Consider the following 15,330-nt stretch of genomic DNA (forward strand, 5'->3'; position numbering starts at 1 on the left):
AAAACATCCACAATATCCCTCTTGACTCTTACTCAAGAGTAGCTGAAACAACATCCCCATTACAACATACCTCATAACTTAGGGGCAGTTAGGTGGCACAGTGAATAGAGCATCAACCCTGGAGACAGGAGGACCCGAGTTTAAACCCGGCCTCAGACACTTAACACTTACTAGCTGTGTGACCTTGGGCAAGTCATTTAAGCCTAACTGCCCTGTCTCCCCCCTTCCAAAAAGACAAAAAAAAACCATACCTCATAAGTGGTCATTCTGCCTCTTCTTGAAGACCTCCAAAGAAGGAAAATCTACTATCTTCCTGGCATTTATGGTACAAAGGTGGAGCAACAGATTTTGAAGAGGATCTTGCTTCAAAGCCCTCATACGCTCATTACTGCTTGAGTGACCTGGAACAAGACTTTAAACTTAACTTCTCTGTGTCTTATGACCTGTCCCCTTGCCATTTCCAGGCCTTCCTTCAGCTACCATCATTCTGCAACTTCTACTTTGGAGACTTTCTCACATTGTCAAGGTCCTAGCTATTGCTATTTGCAAGGCCACTTATACTGCCTCAAAAGAAGTTCAGCACCTGGATTCCTCTCCACCAAATTTCCTGCCCTTGGGGACTTGAGAAATCCCCTAGAACATCAGTCCAAAGGCAACTCCCATGATCCATATCTTCACTCTACTTCCAAGAAGGTCACAATACTTCAAATCCAAACTATTTCATTTCCATCATCACCAAATGTGAAATTCCTCTCAGGTCATACTTTACTTGTCCTTCCATCTCTCCATTTAATTCACTATATATTTTTCTTTTCTTTTAAATAGTTTTCCCATGATTTTAAAAAGTGTGGAAAATTTTACATCTATATTTTCTTTTCTCCATGCCCATTTCCTAAGGTATAAAGACTTTCAACATTTGACCTTTAATTTTAATTTTACTTAATTTACTTTAACTTCTCTGGGTCTTAGTTTCCTTACTTGCAAAAAGAGGAGTTGGACTAGAAATTAAAGTTTCTTATGGCTCTTTTTTCTGACAACAAACCTGTTCCTCTATGCAACTTCCACCCACTGCTCCCAGTTTTGACCTCTGACAAACAGAGCAAATCTAATACCCAGGAATACACATAACCCTTCAAATACAGGAAGACAGCTATTATGATTTCCCAAGTTTTCTCCATAAATTGCTATCCTCAAAAGTTACAGATGAATTGCAGGATCAGCATCCATGGAAATTTTCCTTGCGCCAGGACATCATAAATCTGGTCCCCCAAAAAAGATCACTTTTTCTGTTAATTTATCTTAAGTGAATTGTCCAGAGATGAAATGTCAGAGGCAGGACTAGACTCTCTCTCTCTCTCCATTAGGCCACACTGGCTCTTCTTTTGTTACTTATTCACAAGATAAAATAAAAACTTCTTTATTACTGAAAATTATAAGAATCACTTAAAATATCTCATGCAATCAACAAAATTTCACTGAGTACTTACTTAGTCACTGATACAATAATCACATACAAAAAAAAAATGTAAGCTTATCCAAAGATCACAATATGATGTCCAAACTACATATGATCAATGTATAAGGGGCATTTATGTCCTTTAGGACCAATAATTTAGCTTGCCTTTTCATCAAAAACTGCTTCAGTGGACTTACATACTTCCAACTTCAGTCATTACTTTTTAGTGATTCTATCATTGAACAGAATGCCAGAATCTATTACTGTCACTACCAACTACCTATCATGGCTACTTTGCATTGTTGATGACTGTAACTTCACATGCCTTTCAAAGTATTTCTTCTCTTTAGTTTGTAAAACAACTGTATTACTTCCAGCTCATCCTACAAACTGCTTTAATGAAACATCTACTACGGTACTATCTTTCACATGCCTAACTCAAAATTCAACACATTCTAATACATGACTAAAAACATTCAATTTAACCAGCATTTTTACTAAGCACTGTTCTAGGTACGAAGTAAAGATGAGAATGAGCTATGCCACACATCCCTCTCTCTGTTGTCCCTGCCAATTAGGATGGAGAGCCCTACTCTAGTAGCCCAAGGGGTGATACCCCTCTGAGACTTGATGAGCTTCTCCCCCCACACACCCCCAGTCTTAAAAGCTACCCATTTCTGATTAGCCTTAGTATTAAAGGCTCCAAAGAGGCTACTCCCTAGCAGGTACAGAGGGACCTGTATCATCTGGTATCTGTTATCTCCATTACAGAAACATTTTTACGTTATTTCCTGAAACAAAGTTGGCTGGGACAAATTTAGTGAGGGATGTCTATACGATCATTATGAAGATCCACTACTTCCCTTTTGTTACTGGTGTGGAGTTGAGTTGAAGTAACTGCACCTTCCTTGGTACAAGACTTTTCTTTTTGTTTTAATGATGATATTTTATTTCGTGCCTTGAACTTGGCAAAGATTTTTGTGCATTGTGAAATTTGATAAATCACATCAATTTTTTGAGGCAAGTACTAAAAAGATTATAATCCATCTTTTACAGATGAGGAAACTGAGACTCAGATAAGTTAGTCACTCAATAAATATCAAATGTGACCTTCATTTTGTCTTTATTAATTTGTTTGTTTACTTTTAGTTTACAAGATTCAGTTCCACAATCCCCTGAGTTTCAAATTTTCTCCCCCTTCCACTCCCCCCCACCATGGGGGCATGCAATCAAGTAAAGGATCTGCAAACACTTTCACATTAGACACAAGACTTTTAAGCAACTGTAGTTTAATACTGAGTCACCAAGTCATCCGAAGAAATTCAAAATTAGCCTCCTGAAGTTTCCAAATAGACTTATGAGTATGCCTATACATTTAGACTTTATGAGAAAAGAAACTATATTGTATTTCATTGAGTTCATGGCACTGTATTAAGGAGTCAGCATACAGACAAGATATACCTCCTATGTTCAAGGACATTAGGATTAATAAGCAAACTAAAACAGATGTTTAGGGAGAATTGATTTCAATCAGGAATGATGGGTTTTCAGTAAGGCTGTGAAAAGGTGAAATACAGTGAACAAATGGAAGAACATTCTATAGGATGAAGAAGTCTCTAAGTCCTAGAGCAGAGATGTCCTCAGATTTGTTTTTTCAATAGTGGGTCACATGATCAGAAATCTAAATTATATATACAAGTCTGAACTATTAATTTCCAATAATGGTAAAGAGAGACAGCAAGGAAGAGGGGACAGAGAATCAGCCTTGAAGCCAGGAATACCTGGATATAAATTCTGCCTCTGACATACTGACCCTGGGAAAGTCATTTCAATTCTCAATGCTCTAGACAACTCTATCATACTCTTAAGTTGTAGAGAAGGTGTCTACCTGCCTTAATAGAAGGCATTTTCTCACCCAGGAGTTCGTGATATCAACAAAATCAAAAGTCTAGTCTAGTCCCCAACCATAATAGTTAAGTACAGCCTGTTACCTATACAAAAGATATGGATTTACAACAGTAATACAAAAGCAATCAATCTTATTCATTAGAAAGTATACCATTATAGGCCTAGTGCCAGTCATTAATCTATTTTTCTTTCAAGTTAGTGTGAATATTGGTATTTAACGGATATAACTATTCTTGGAAACTGAGTTGCACTTAGTAAGGACATCACAATTAAGACTCCTGATACACATCACTGATGGTCCTCTTCAGCTTTGATTTCATCCATTTCATGAAAAAGCAGCTGGACCTAAATACTATCAGAACTTGACTAAGAAATGGCATGTGTCTATGCCCTACTGACATACTAATTTCATGTAATTAGGCTTTTTAAGAGTTCTCAACCATTTCATTCCAGGATCTAGAAGCTTACCTTTGGTCTTTCAGCTGAATATCCAGGAAAAGGGTCTGAATTTAAAGAAAGAGCTATAATACTTATTTTCAGACTACTGTGGAGGACACAATCTCCGGATGCAATTGACAGAGTGGAAAGGGAAAAAATTAAGTGTATTTAAAACACAGAGTGATAAGAGTTTCAAAGGTCAATTGCTTCATTCCACAACCTTCTAAATATAACTACTGTGAAACGCTAAGATTCACTTAAGGGTAACACATACAAAAAAAGAGTAAACAATTTCATTCTTACAACTCAGGTGAACTGCAAGACGTTTCTAGTCAAAATGATGCCTTAAAAAAATTTCACTTAGTACATCAGATTGTGTAGGACAATCTAAAGAGCAATGGCTATGGAGAGGACCTAGATTAAAATTCTGCCTTGGGTCTCTGTGACTTTGGGCAAGATACAAGCTCCCCAGGTCAGTTTCTTCATTTGTAAAAAGAGGAGGTTGGACCAGATCCAGATGGCCTCTTCCCCCCACTTTCCAGGTCTCTAGGATCAATTGTTTCTTAGAGATTAATTCTAAGAATACTTAAATCTTTAAATGTATTACCCTATTTAAATGTCCTATGTTAGTTTTTTTAAAATTTTAAGCAAATTGGTGATTGATGTTAAGTATTAAGTTTAATATAAATGTAATATTTAACATAGTTCAATTCCATCGTAGTCAGTGCTTGAACAAAGGAAAAATTAATTTGGGGTTTCATAATACTGAATAACCTCAACTCCCTATTAGGTACCAGAGGTCACAAAACACACAAATATAGGATATAAGAATGTGGTACACACGCAGCTCCCAGGAATTAGTGAAAAATTACTTGTCAGTGTTTAACTCACTTCACCTTATTTCGAAAACAGATCTAAGAATGTTATTTTTTTGTCTAAATGTCTTTAAGCTATCTTCGACTGTGTAAGAAAAAAAGTCAACTATCACAAAGAAAAAAGCCAACTATCATTTTAACGTAATTTGCAATAACATACAATAAATATATACATATATGTAGTGTCCCTGGTTAATCGCAATCTGCACACGCTTTTCTACAGCCCAAAGCACGAGATAATAGGACAGAGCTTGGCAAAACAACACCTTGGCTTTAAAAGCCTCCAAAGAAAGAAAGCCTGGGGGCTCACAGCAGTCAAGCGAGCCACGGTCCCGGGTTGAGGTCTTCCCCCACGCCGGGGACCCACAGCCACCGCAGCGCGGCCGACGCCGCTTCTCTAAGAGGCTGAGATTGGTTCCCCGTCCCCAGCTCGGCGGCATTCCCGGCCTGGGGGCCAGGGACGTGCCCCCGGGGAGCGCTCGGGCCTCCAGCGCGGGGAGTCGGAGCTCCGGGGCCGGACAGGGGGGCGCCGAGGTGGGACGGAAGCGTCGGCGCCGCCCCTTCCCTCGGCCTCCGGCCCCGGACAGGCAGGGCTCTCGCGCGCCCGGCCCGAGGAGGGAGGGGGCAGCCGGGCGCCCCGTTTTCCCCAGACCCCAACATGGCGTCTGCCGCCGCCGCCCGGGAAGGGGGAGGACGACCGAGGAAGAGCTCGGAAAGTTTCCCTTCCGAGCCGCCGGAGGCACCTACCCGGCCCGACGCCCGGCAGCAGTCAGCGACGCTCGTGAGCTTCCCGGCAGCTGGGGGTGAGGAGCGGCCGGCGGCTGGCGGCGTCTCCGCCCGGCCGCCCTCCCCCGGGGTAGCGCGAGCCCCTCTCCGGGGGTGCGAGTGGACGCCGCGAAGGAGGAGGCGCCGCAGCCGCCGCCCGGGTCCCCGCTGGAAGCCGACCCCGATCCCGACCCTCCTAGCCAGGAGCGCGGCGGGCGGCCGTTCGTTCACAGGTGACTCTCAACCGCCGCTCCCGAGACGCCCCCGCCCCTCGCAACTACCACCTCCTCTTCCAGTGAATTGTGGACTCAACCGCCTTCTCAGCGGCGGCGCGTGCGCGATAGTCCGCGCGCGCACGAACCTCAGAGCACACCCACCCCGCCCTAGAGGCGCGCGAGGGGCGGGACGAGTGCGGAGGCCCCGCCTACCCCGAGGTCTGGAAAGGGTGGGGTTGGACAGGCGCGAGGAAGGGAGGGTCCCGACGCCATTTTGGGCAGGGCTTGAGAATTTCGTCCTCCCGTGCCCTTCTTAATCTAGGTGGAGCTACTGTCGCTTATTGGCGCCTCCACCCCTCGCTGGAAGGCATTGATTAACTTTTAACTTAGAGAGAAAGGAATCCTAGTGTCGCGTCTTTTGTGTGGAATGTAAAAGCCATAGAAACACTCGGTTGCACGTCCCCTCGCCGAGGACTGGGACTGTACCTGGCACGTAGTAGGCGCCTAGAGGAGCCGTGCTGACTCGAGATCCAAGCTTGCCCCAGTCACTTACTAGCTGGGTAATTCTGCACAGCACCTAAACCCTTCCTCAGCTTACCCATCTGTGAAAAACGGGCAAATAACAGGTCCTACCTTCCAAGGCTGAGGAGATAAAATGAGACATTAAAGGGCTGTATAATGGTAGTTGTTACTACTATAAATACTTGTTGAATTGGGGAGAAAAGAAAAGAAAGCCTGGGCTCTGGGCATTGTGCTGTGCGTGGAGAAGTGCCTGGCGCAAAGTAGGCGCTTCATAAAAATTTATTGGTTCATAGATTGGACCAGGGTTCTAATTCTGCCTCTGCTACTTATGGAACCTCGGTGCCTTTAGGCAAGTCATTTAACTTCTCCCTGGGTCCTAATTTGTCTAAAATTCCTTGGCTGTTGTTCAATCCTGGTGTAACCCCATTTGGGGTTTTCTTGGCAAAACTGGAGTAGTTTGCTATTTTCTTCTCCAGCTAATTTTATAAATGAGAAAACTAAGGCCAGGGTCACACAGCTAGTCAGTGTCTTGGCTGAATTTGAATTCAGGTCTTCCTGACTCCAGGCCTGGTGCTATCTACTGTGCCACCTCCCTTCCCCTAGGCTTTCCCTCTAAAGGAAAAATGTTGACTAACAGAAGGAAAGGAGTCTATTGACTCCTACAGAGGTCTGGGTAGGCTTGTAGGAAGAGGTTCTAACAGCCCTTGGTTATTTCTTCTCTTTTCCCCACATTAATGGGGGAATCCAGTGATGGGAGCTGGCCTTAACTCTTCCATTTGTTGGTTCAGTGAAATGGCAAAATTTCAAATTAGAGTTGTGAAAAGTGGGCTGGATGTGGAGGGAGAAAGACCTGAGTTCAAATTCAGACTCTGCTGCTTACCTGGGTGGCCTTAAGTAAGTCACTTAACCTGTCTGGGACTCAGCTTCCTTATCTGTAAAATGTAGAGATTGAAGGAACTGAGCTGAATAGCATATCCAGTGTGGAGCGCATGTTCCTGGAGTTCAAACCTAGCAGACATACTGATGGAGAGTTAGCTTTCAGTATGCCTTTAAATATTAGATTTAATTTCACTTGTATTAGAGAGGGAACTCCTGGGAAAAACTCCTTCTACCAATGTGTATCAGCCCTCCTTCTGTAACATAAGTAGCTTGTCCAGGGTCATACAGCAGCTAATATGTATCAGAGTTGGGTTTGAACCCAGGTCTTACCACAATATGATCTCCATCCAGCACACAGCCACACTGCTTCGAAGTGGTTGATAAATCTTATTAAATGTTTTCTGACCTCAACTTACCTCTTTTCCCCACCTGAAAAATATAATGCTATTTATATTATTCATTGTTAAACCATTTAGGAAGTGAGCTGATTCATTCAACAAGCCTTTATTGAACTTCACTGTAATAGGTAAATACCAAAGAAATATATAAAAGTACCTCAAGGAATTTACTATTGAGTCAGGAGAAGCTAAAATGTACACAATTAACTTCATTAATTCATTCAATAACATTTATTAAGCATCTACTAGGAGCCAGACACTTTGCATATAAAGACAAAAATGGAACAGAATCTCACCTTGAAAGGGCCTTTGTTTTCTTGAAGGAAACAAGAACTACTCAGAAATAAATACAAAATTTGCTGCGTTGCTGACTCCCCACTGCAGGATGATCTCTACCAGGCCATAGAAACCTCTTCACCTTGGAAGCCCCTCCATCCCTGTGTCCTCATCTGCTGATTGGCCAGTTCCTCCCACAACCTCCAATATAAAGAAGAGACTCAGGCCAAAAATATCTTCATTCCCCTCTTCAGGCTGCACTATTGACTGACATCCACTGGACTTTCCCTACCATGCACACCAGGATACCTTCTTCTCCCCTCCCAACTCACTTGTATGTGTTGTCTTCCTCCATTCGAATGCTCCTTGAGGAGCACGGACTCTGCTTTTATTTTCATTTTCATCACAGCACAGTGCCAGGCACATAATAAGCACCAAATGTTTGTTGACTGACTGAATAAATACAAAGCAATTGGTGGGAAAGAGGACAGTAGCACTTAGGGGGAATCTAGATAGTCAGGGGTTGGCACAGGCTGAGCTTTTAAAGACACTGGGGATTCTTTTTTATTTTTTTGCTTTATTTTTGGAGGGGGGAGGGCAGAGCAATTGGGATTAAGTGACTTGCCCAAGGTCACATGGCTAGTGAGTGCTAAGTGTCTGAGTCAGGATTTGAACTCAGGTCCTCCTGACTCCAGGGCCAGTGCTATTCACTGTGCCATCTCGTCACCCCAACACTGAGGATTCTAAGAGATTAAAAAAAAGAGATAGAGTTCTTGGGCATAAATAAAAGTGTTCTGGTAATGACTAGGCCAATTTCACCTGAATGTAAAATGCATGAAAGGATTAATGTAAAGTAAGAGGTAGGTTGGAGCCAAACTGCGAAGGGCTTCATATTTTATCCTAGATTCGAGAGGGAACCTCAAGAGTTTCTTAAGCATTGGATGAAACCATCAGACTTGTGCTTTTAGACTATCACTTTGGCAGCTTTTTAGCTAGCGGGGTAGTAACAGGGAGAGATTGAAAGTGAGAAGACCAGTTAGGAGGCTACCAAAGTAGTCCACAGAACCGTGATAAGTGGAAGTGGAGAGGAGATACATGCAAGATGTTGTGGAGGTAGAATCAACAAGACATAACAACAATAATAACAAGAGACAATATTTACATGGCAGTAAGTACGTGCCAGGCACCATGCTATGTACTTTACAATCATTATCTCATTTGATCTCCAACAGCCCTGGGAGATAAGTGCTGCTATCACCCACATTCTACAGATGAAGAATCTGAGGCAAGCAGCGATTGAGTGATTTACCGAGGACCACATAAGCTGGTGTCTGAGGTCAAATTTGAACTCAGTGCTTCCCGACTCCAGGCTGGGATTGACACTAATGGGATATCAGGCATGAAGGAAACTGAAAAGTCAAAGGAGCTTCCGCCTGGTCTAGAAGGATAGCAGAACCATCAACATAACTAAGGAAGCTGGGAAGAAGGGTAAGTTTGGGGAGAATGACGACTTTTGTTTTGGACATGTAGAGCTTGAGATTCAATTCAATTCCATGAACACTATACTAAGCATGAAGGATACAAATAAGGAAAAAAAAACAGGAGCTTGCAATCTCATGGGTGAAAGACAACACATAAAAAGGAAGGCGGGAAGGGGGAAGGAGCCATCAGAGAGCATGATATTCCAGAAATTCAGACCAAGCAGCACTACTAATGGAGAGTGGGGAATGAGTTGGGAGTTTCATGTCCCAGCTTTGGGGCCAGTTTAGTGTTCTACCCTTCAGTCCTCCATTCAGAGGGAAGAGGAGACTGAAGGAGAACGGAAGATGCTGAGTATCCAGAACTGAGCAGAACAGCATAATGATGAGATTTCAGGCAATTAGTTTATCCAGTGTAGCTTTAACCTAGCAGACCTGCTGATGGAGAGTTAGCCTTCAGTATGCCTTCAAGACATCTACTTAGAAACATACAGATATACCTGGGTAAGGTATGGTTGATTTGCTCACAATCCAATTGTTAGCCTGAGATGTTAGAAGAAGAAAACAATCATGGAATATTAAAACTGGAGGGGAATTTAGAGATTAGTCCAACGTCTCATTTTACAGGGAAAAATAGGCCTAGAGAGTTTGGGACTTACTGAAGATTGCATAGTAGCTGGATCAGGAAATAAATCCTAGTCCCTTGGCTTTTGATCTAATATACTTCCCACTATGCTATGTTGCCTAATGATCTATGCATGCATGTATATACGCTAAGGGATCTTTAAAGACACCATGGAATAAGTTTTGTTATGCTATAAATAGCTCATAATTTATCTATTTTACAAATTTATATTTTTATATGCAATCCCTATTCCAAGGCCCATTCGTATGGGACTTTTTCCTTATTGGTGTAGATGAAGGTCCTACCCTACTTGAGAGTCAGGCAGAATTGGTGAGAGGTAAGAAAGCTCTAGCCTTCACCAGTTCTTTTTGGGACTCTTGTCTTCTTTGAGCATCAAGAAAGAAGATGGGAGAGGCCAACCCCACTTCAGACAGTTGAAGTCTCTAAGAAGACATGATGGGGGTGGTAATCTCCATCATGTCCAGAGAGTTTCCCCTTGCCTAAGACCTAGGACACTTTCCCTTGGTTGAACCAAGATATCTTGCTCCCAATGGGAGAGCTCCTTCACTCTATTGTCTGGCATATATTCTCCTATAAATACCTCCTCTCGTTGCTATTTTGCTACAATTTGGATAAATAAGCTCCTGTTATTTAGTGGGAAAGGGGTCAAGCCTTGGATTTAAAGCTTGGGCACCCTCTTCCCCCTAAAATTGACAAAACAATCAGAAGTTAGTTCAAACCTGATCATATTCCTTAGAAGAGTAATATTTAAAGGAAAAAATAGATGTAAAGAATTACATTTATATTTGCATTTCAGTGTCCCCTCTCTCTGAGGAGCCCTAGCTCTACCCTTCTGCTTCCCCACCTGGGAGGAACGAAAGCCTCCCCTGGAACCACACAAGGACAGCTCTCTCAACATGCAGGGTCCTCTCTCCACACATGGACCCTCACCTCCTCTCTACGTATATGTTGGATTTTCTTAAATATATGATAGATCCAAGGTAATAATTTTTTTTTTTTGCTTTTTTGGAGGGGGAAGGTAGGGCAATTGGGGTTAAGTGACTTGCCCAAGGTCACATGGCTAGTTTTTTTGTGTAAGTGTCTGAGACCAGATTTGAACTTGGGTCCTCCTGACTTCAGGGCCAGTGCTCTATTCACTGCACTACCTAGCCTCACCCAAGGTAATAAATTTTATATAGTATTAAAGTGCTAAAGATTATGGAATAATATCTAGAGTCAATCAGCTTTGAGAAGCTTTTTAAGCAAGGTCTTAAAAAAGGAAAAGCATGAATAGGAGGTAAGAGAAAAGGGTGGTATAAGAAGAAAGTGATGTATACTCTAGGAAAGCAAATTGTAATGATATGATTCTCATCTATAAACTCATGGTATGTACTGTCTATATGAGTTATGGCATTTAGTCACATACTGGCCTTCTATGCACTAAGGTCAGTCAGTCATTCAACTAATACTTATGGAAAGCCTGTGTACCAGGGACCATGCTAAGTCTTGAAGATACAAAGAAGGAGCTAACTTTCTAATGGAAGGGAAGGAGGGATGACATACAAACAACATGATAAATAAAATTTAATTTCCTTCCATAACAGTAAACATACAGAGAAAATGAGATCTTCGTATCTGGTCGGATGTTAAGGAATAAGTGAAAGAAGAGTCAAAACTCCAAGACTGCAAGTGTAGGAGACAGAGAAGATCAATGCTGAGATGGGGGACTTTGGGGAAGATGTCTAGAGGACAGATAGGACAGTACAGTGGAAATAGCACTATTCAGAGAACCTGTGTTCATATCCCATCTCTGACATTTCCTATGGTCTGACCCACAACAGCTGTATTAACCTGCCTCTATGGTCCATTCCAACTCTAGAGCTATGAACTTTGGTTTTAAACAAGCTTCTGGAGGCAGTAGAACAACAGGAAAGTTTATTTTAAAATTCTGAATCTCCAGCAACTCCCTTATTGTCCTTCTCTTCTTAAATAAGACAAAACTTTAGGAACCTAAAGTAGCCTAAACAAGAGCTACCTAGACAGAGTTTATTCAGGATCTGAACAACTTGCCAGACTTTGTCAACAAAGACAAAGATGAAGAGGTGCCTAGTTATATCAACTTTAAATTCAAGATTTCTGTGTGGTCTCAGGGCAGTCATAGCACCCATAACATACTCATGTCATAAAAAGACAGATACTTTATTTGTCTATTTCCAAGCATATCTAACTCTATCATGCCTCTATGTTTTGGCTAGCATATCTGCCAGCACATTAAATGCAGGGTTGTGTATTGAAAGGAGGACCTGGAGACAAGAGACCTAAGCTTGAATCCTGGCTCCTACTAGTTAAGGGATTGTGGACAAATCATTTAATCTCCAAGCCTCATTTTCCTTATCTGTAAAAGATAATACTTACACAGAGAAGCAATGTAGCATATACTGAAGAAAGAGATGACCTCTGAGCTAAAAAAAAACAAACCAAAGTTCATTTCCTGACTCTGACATACTGGCCACATGTGAGTTTTAGTGCCCCAGATTACCATCTAAGACTGTAAATCACATCAGAGTTACAGATCATCAGGGGATTGAGGGTTCTGAAAGCTACCTTTTATTGTTGGGCTAAAAAAAATTATTTACCTTACTTGCCTTGTAGGTTTATTATAGGGGAAAAGTGTTTATAAACCTTAAAATGCTATGTTGAAATGACTTACTCAGAGGTGGAGCCAAAATGACAGAGTATAGTCTAGGACCCATCTGAACACTCCCAACATTCCCCTCCTAACAAATTTAAAATAATTCCTCAAATAAAATTTTGGAGCAGCAAAGCCAACAAAAGGTCAGAGGGAGACATTTTTCCAACCTAAGACAACTTAGGAAGTTTGAAGGAGAAATCTGTAAAACCAGAGTGGGCACAGGCCCAAAGTGCAAGAGGAGCACCAGAAGTGGGCCTTGCAGGCGGTGAGGACAGCAGAAGCCGCAGCTTCCAGAGCTCTCAGCCCAAAGACGGTCAGGGTGGTGGACAACTGGTCAGAAAGAGAGTGCAGGGAACACTTTGTTGGCACTTGGTATGGCTGGCACTGATTGGCAACTCTATTGTCCATAAGTAATTCTGGATCACATTTCCAGAAAGGAGAGAAGTACTTGCTATCAATAACAGAAGAGCAGGGGCCTTGGTCACAGTATCAGGGCCAAGAGGAACACTAGCTCTTGTAGCTGCAAGAAAGCAGGGTACATGGTCATAGTTCCAGGGCCAGGAGGAATGCTAGTACTTGTAGCTGCAAGAGAGCAGGGCCCCTGCCTGGGTAAAGATCGGAGTTCAGACCAGGAGGGTAGTGACCAGACCTCTCCCCAAATCATGCTAACTTAATAGCACCCAAAACTTAACCCTAGAATTAGCTCTGAAAACAGCAGCACAAAAAAAGCCTAATGGCTTGGCACAATGCCTCCCTACCTCCCATTGAGCAGAGCCCAACTTTATCACAAAATTCAAAGTCAAGAAATAGCCTGGGAAAATCAGTAAATAACAAAAAAAGAACCTGACCATAAAAAGCTACTATGGTAGTAGGGAAGACCAAGACATAAACTTGGAAGAAGACAACAATATAAAAACAGCTACAAGCAAAGCCTCAAAGAAAAAATGTTAATTGGACCCAAGGCCAGGAAGAATTCCTACAAAAGTTAAAGAAAGAGATAAGACTAGCAGAGAAAAAATTAGGAAAAGAAATGAAAATTATGCAAGAAAATCATGAAAAGAGAGGTAACAGCTTGGTAAGAGAAAAAAAATACTGAAGAAAATAACACCTTAAAAAAAACAGAAGTGGTCTGATTGTAAAAGAGGCACAAAATACACTGAAGAAAAGAACTCCTTTAAAATCAAATGGGCCAAATGGAAAAGGAGATACAAAAATTCACTGAAGAAAAGAACTCCTTAAAAAGCAGAATTGGCCAAATGAAAAAAGAGGTGCAAAAGGAAATAATTCCTTAAAAATTAGAATTAGGCAAGTAGAAGCTAATAACTCTATGAAACATCAAGAAAGAATAAAACAAAGTTGAAAAAATGAAAAAGTGTGAAATATCTCATTGGAAAAACAACTGATAATTTAAGAATTATTGAACTCCCTGAAAGCCATAATCAAAAATGAGCCTAGACTTCATATTTCAAGAAATTACCAGGGAAAACTGTCTTATCATATCTTAGATCCAGAGAAATGGAAACTATAGAAATGGAAAAAATCTACAGATCACCTCCTAAAAGAGATCCCAAGATGAAAATTACCAGAAATATGATAACCAAATTCCAAAGCATCCAGGTCAAAAAGAAAATACTGTAAGCAGCCAAAAAGAAATAATTCAAATATTATGAAGACATTGTGAGGATCACAAAAGATTTAGAAGCTTCCATGTTGAAGGAGTGGAAGGCTTAGCATTCGTTATTCCCCAAGGAGCTAAGATTACAAATAAGACTAACCTTCCCAGGAAAACTGGGTGGGGGGGAGCGGGATGGGGGGAACACAGACAGACATTGCATTTAATGAAATAGAGAACTTCCAAGCATTTCTGATAAAAAGACAAGAGCTGAATAGAAACTTTGACTTCAAAAATGAAACTCAAGGGAAGCATAATAAGATAGACATGAAAAAGTAATCATAAGGGCCTCAATGAAGTTAAACTGTTTTCATTCCTTTATGAGAATATGATACATGTAACTCCTAAGAACTTTATGATTATTAAGGTAGTTAGAAGGTATCTGCATAGACAGAGGGCATGGGAGAAGGTATCTGCATAGACAGAGGGCATGGGTGTGAGTTGATTATGTTGAGAAAAAGAATGTAGGGTGAGAAAGAGGGATGCACTGGGAGAAGGGAAAGAGAGAGATAGAATGGGGCAAATTTTCCCACAAAAAAGGAAGCATGCAAGGAAGAGCTTTTATAGTAAGGGGGAAAATGGGGTAGTGGTGGTGGGCAATGCTTGAACCTCAATCTCATCAGAATTGGTTCAAAGAGGGAAGAATTATACACACATACATACATGTATACATATACACATGTGTGTATGTATACATACATATAGACATATGCATACAAATATTCAGTTGGGTATAGAAATCTTTCTTACCTAATAGGGAGATAGGAGGGAAAGGAGATAAGGAAGAGGAGATTATAATGGAGAGACTGGATAAGAGGAGGCAGACTTTTGAGGAGGAACAGGATAAAAAGAGAGAAGAATAAACAGAGGAAAATGGGATAGAAGGAAATGAACAATTAGTGATCTTAACTCTGAATGTGAGTAGGATGAGTTAACCCACAGAATGAAAGTGGATAAGAATGGATTGGAAGCCAGAATTCAACAAGATGTTTCTATAAGAGACTCAGAGCAGAAAGACACACCCACAGAGTTGAACTGAAGGGCTAAAGCAGAGTCTATTATGCTTCAGCTAGAATGAAAAGGGCAGGTGTGGCAATCATGATCTCAGAAAAGCAAAAGCAAAGTTAGATC

General features: G+C 41.5%; 1 protein-coding gene across 1 annotated transcript in view; it reads right to left on the minus strand.

Moving 5' to 3' along the window:
- Window positions 1–5,770, minus strand: part of PLEKHF2 (pleckstrin homology and FYVE domain containing 2) — a 30,321-nt gene extending 24,551 nt beyond the window's left edge. The window contains exon 1 of the mRNA XM_069086597.1: window positions 5,425–5,770. The gene's annotated coding sequence lies outside the window, so the exon portion shown is untranslated. The remainder of the gene's footprint in view (window positions 1–5,424) is intronic.
- Between the last annotated feature and the right edge of the window lie 9,560 nt (window positions 5,771–15,330).

The sequence above is a fragment of the Petaurus breviceps genome, unplaced genomic scaffold, assembly GCF_028583685.1.
Source record: "Petaurus breviceps papuanus isolate PSGF00001 unplaced genomic scaffold, PetGlider_PUasm1.0 179, whole genome shotgun sequence".
Classification (NCBI taxonomy): Eukaryota; Metazoa; Chordata; class Mammalia; order Diprotodontia; family Petauridae; genus Petaurus; species Petaurus breviceps.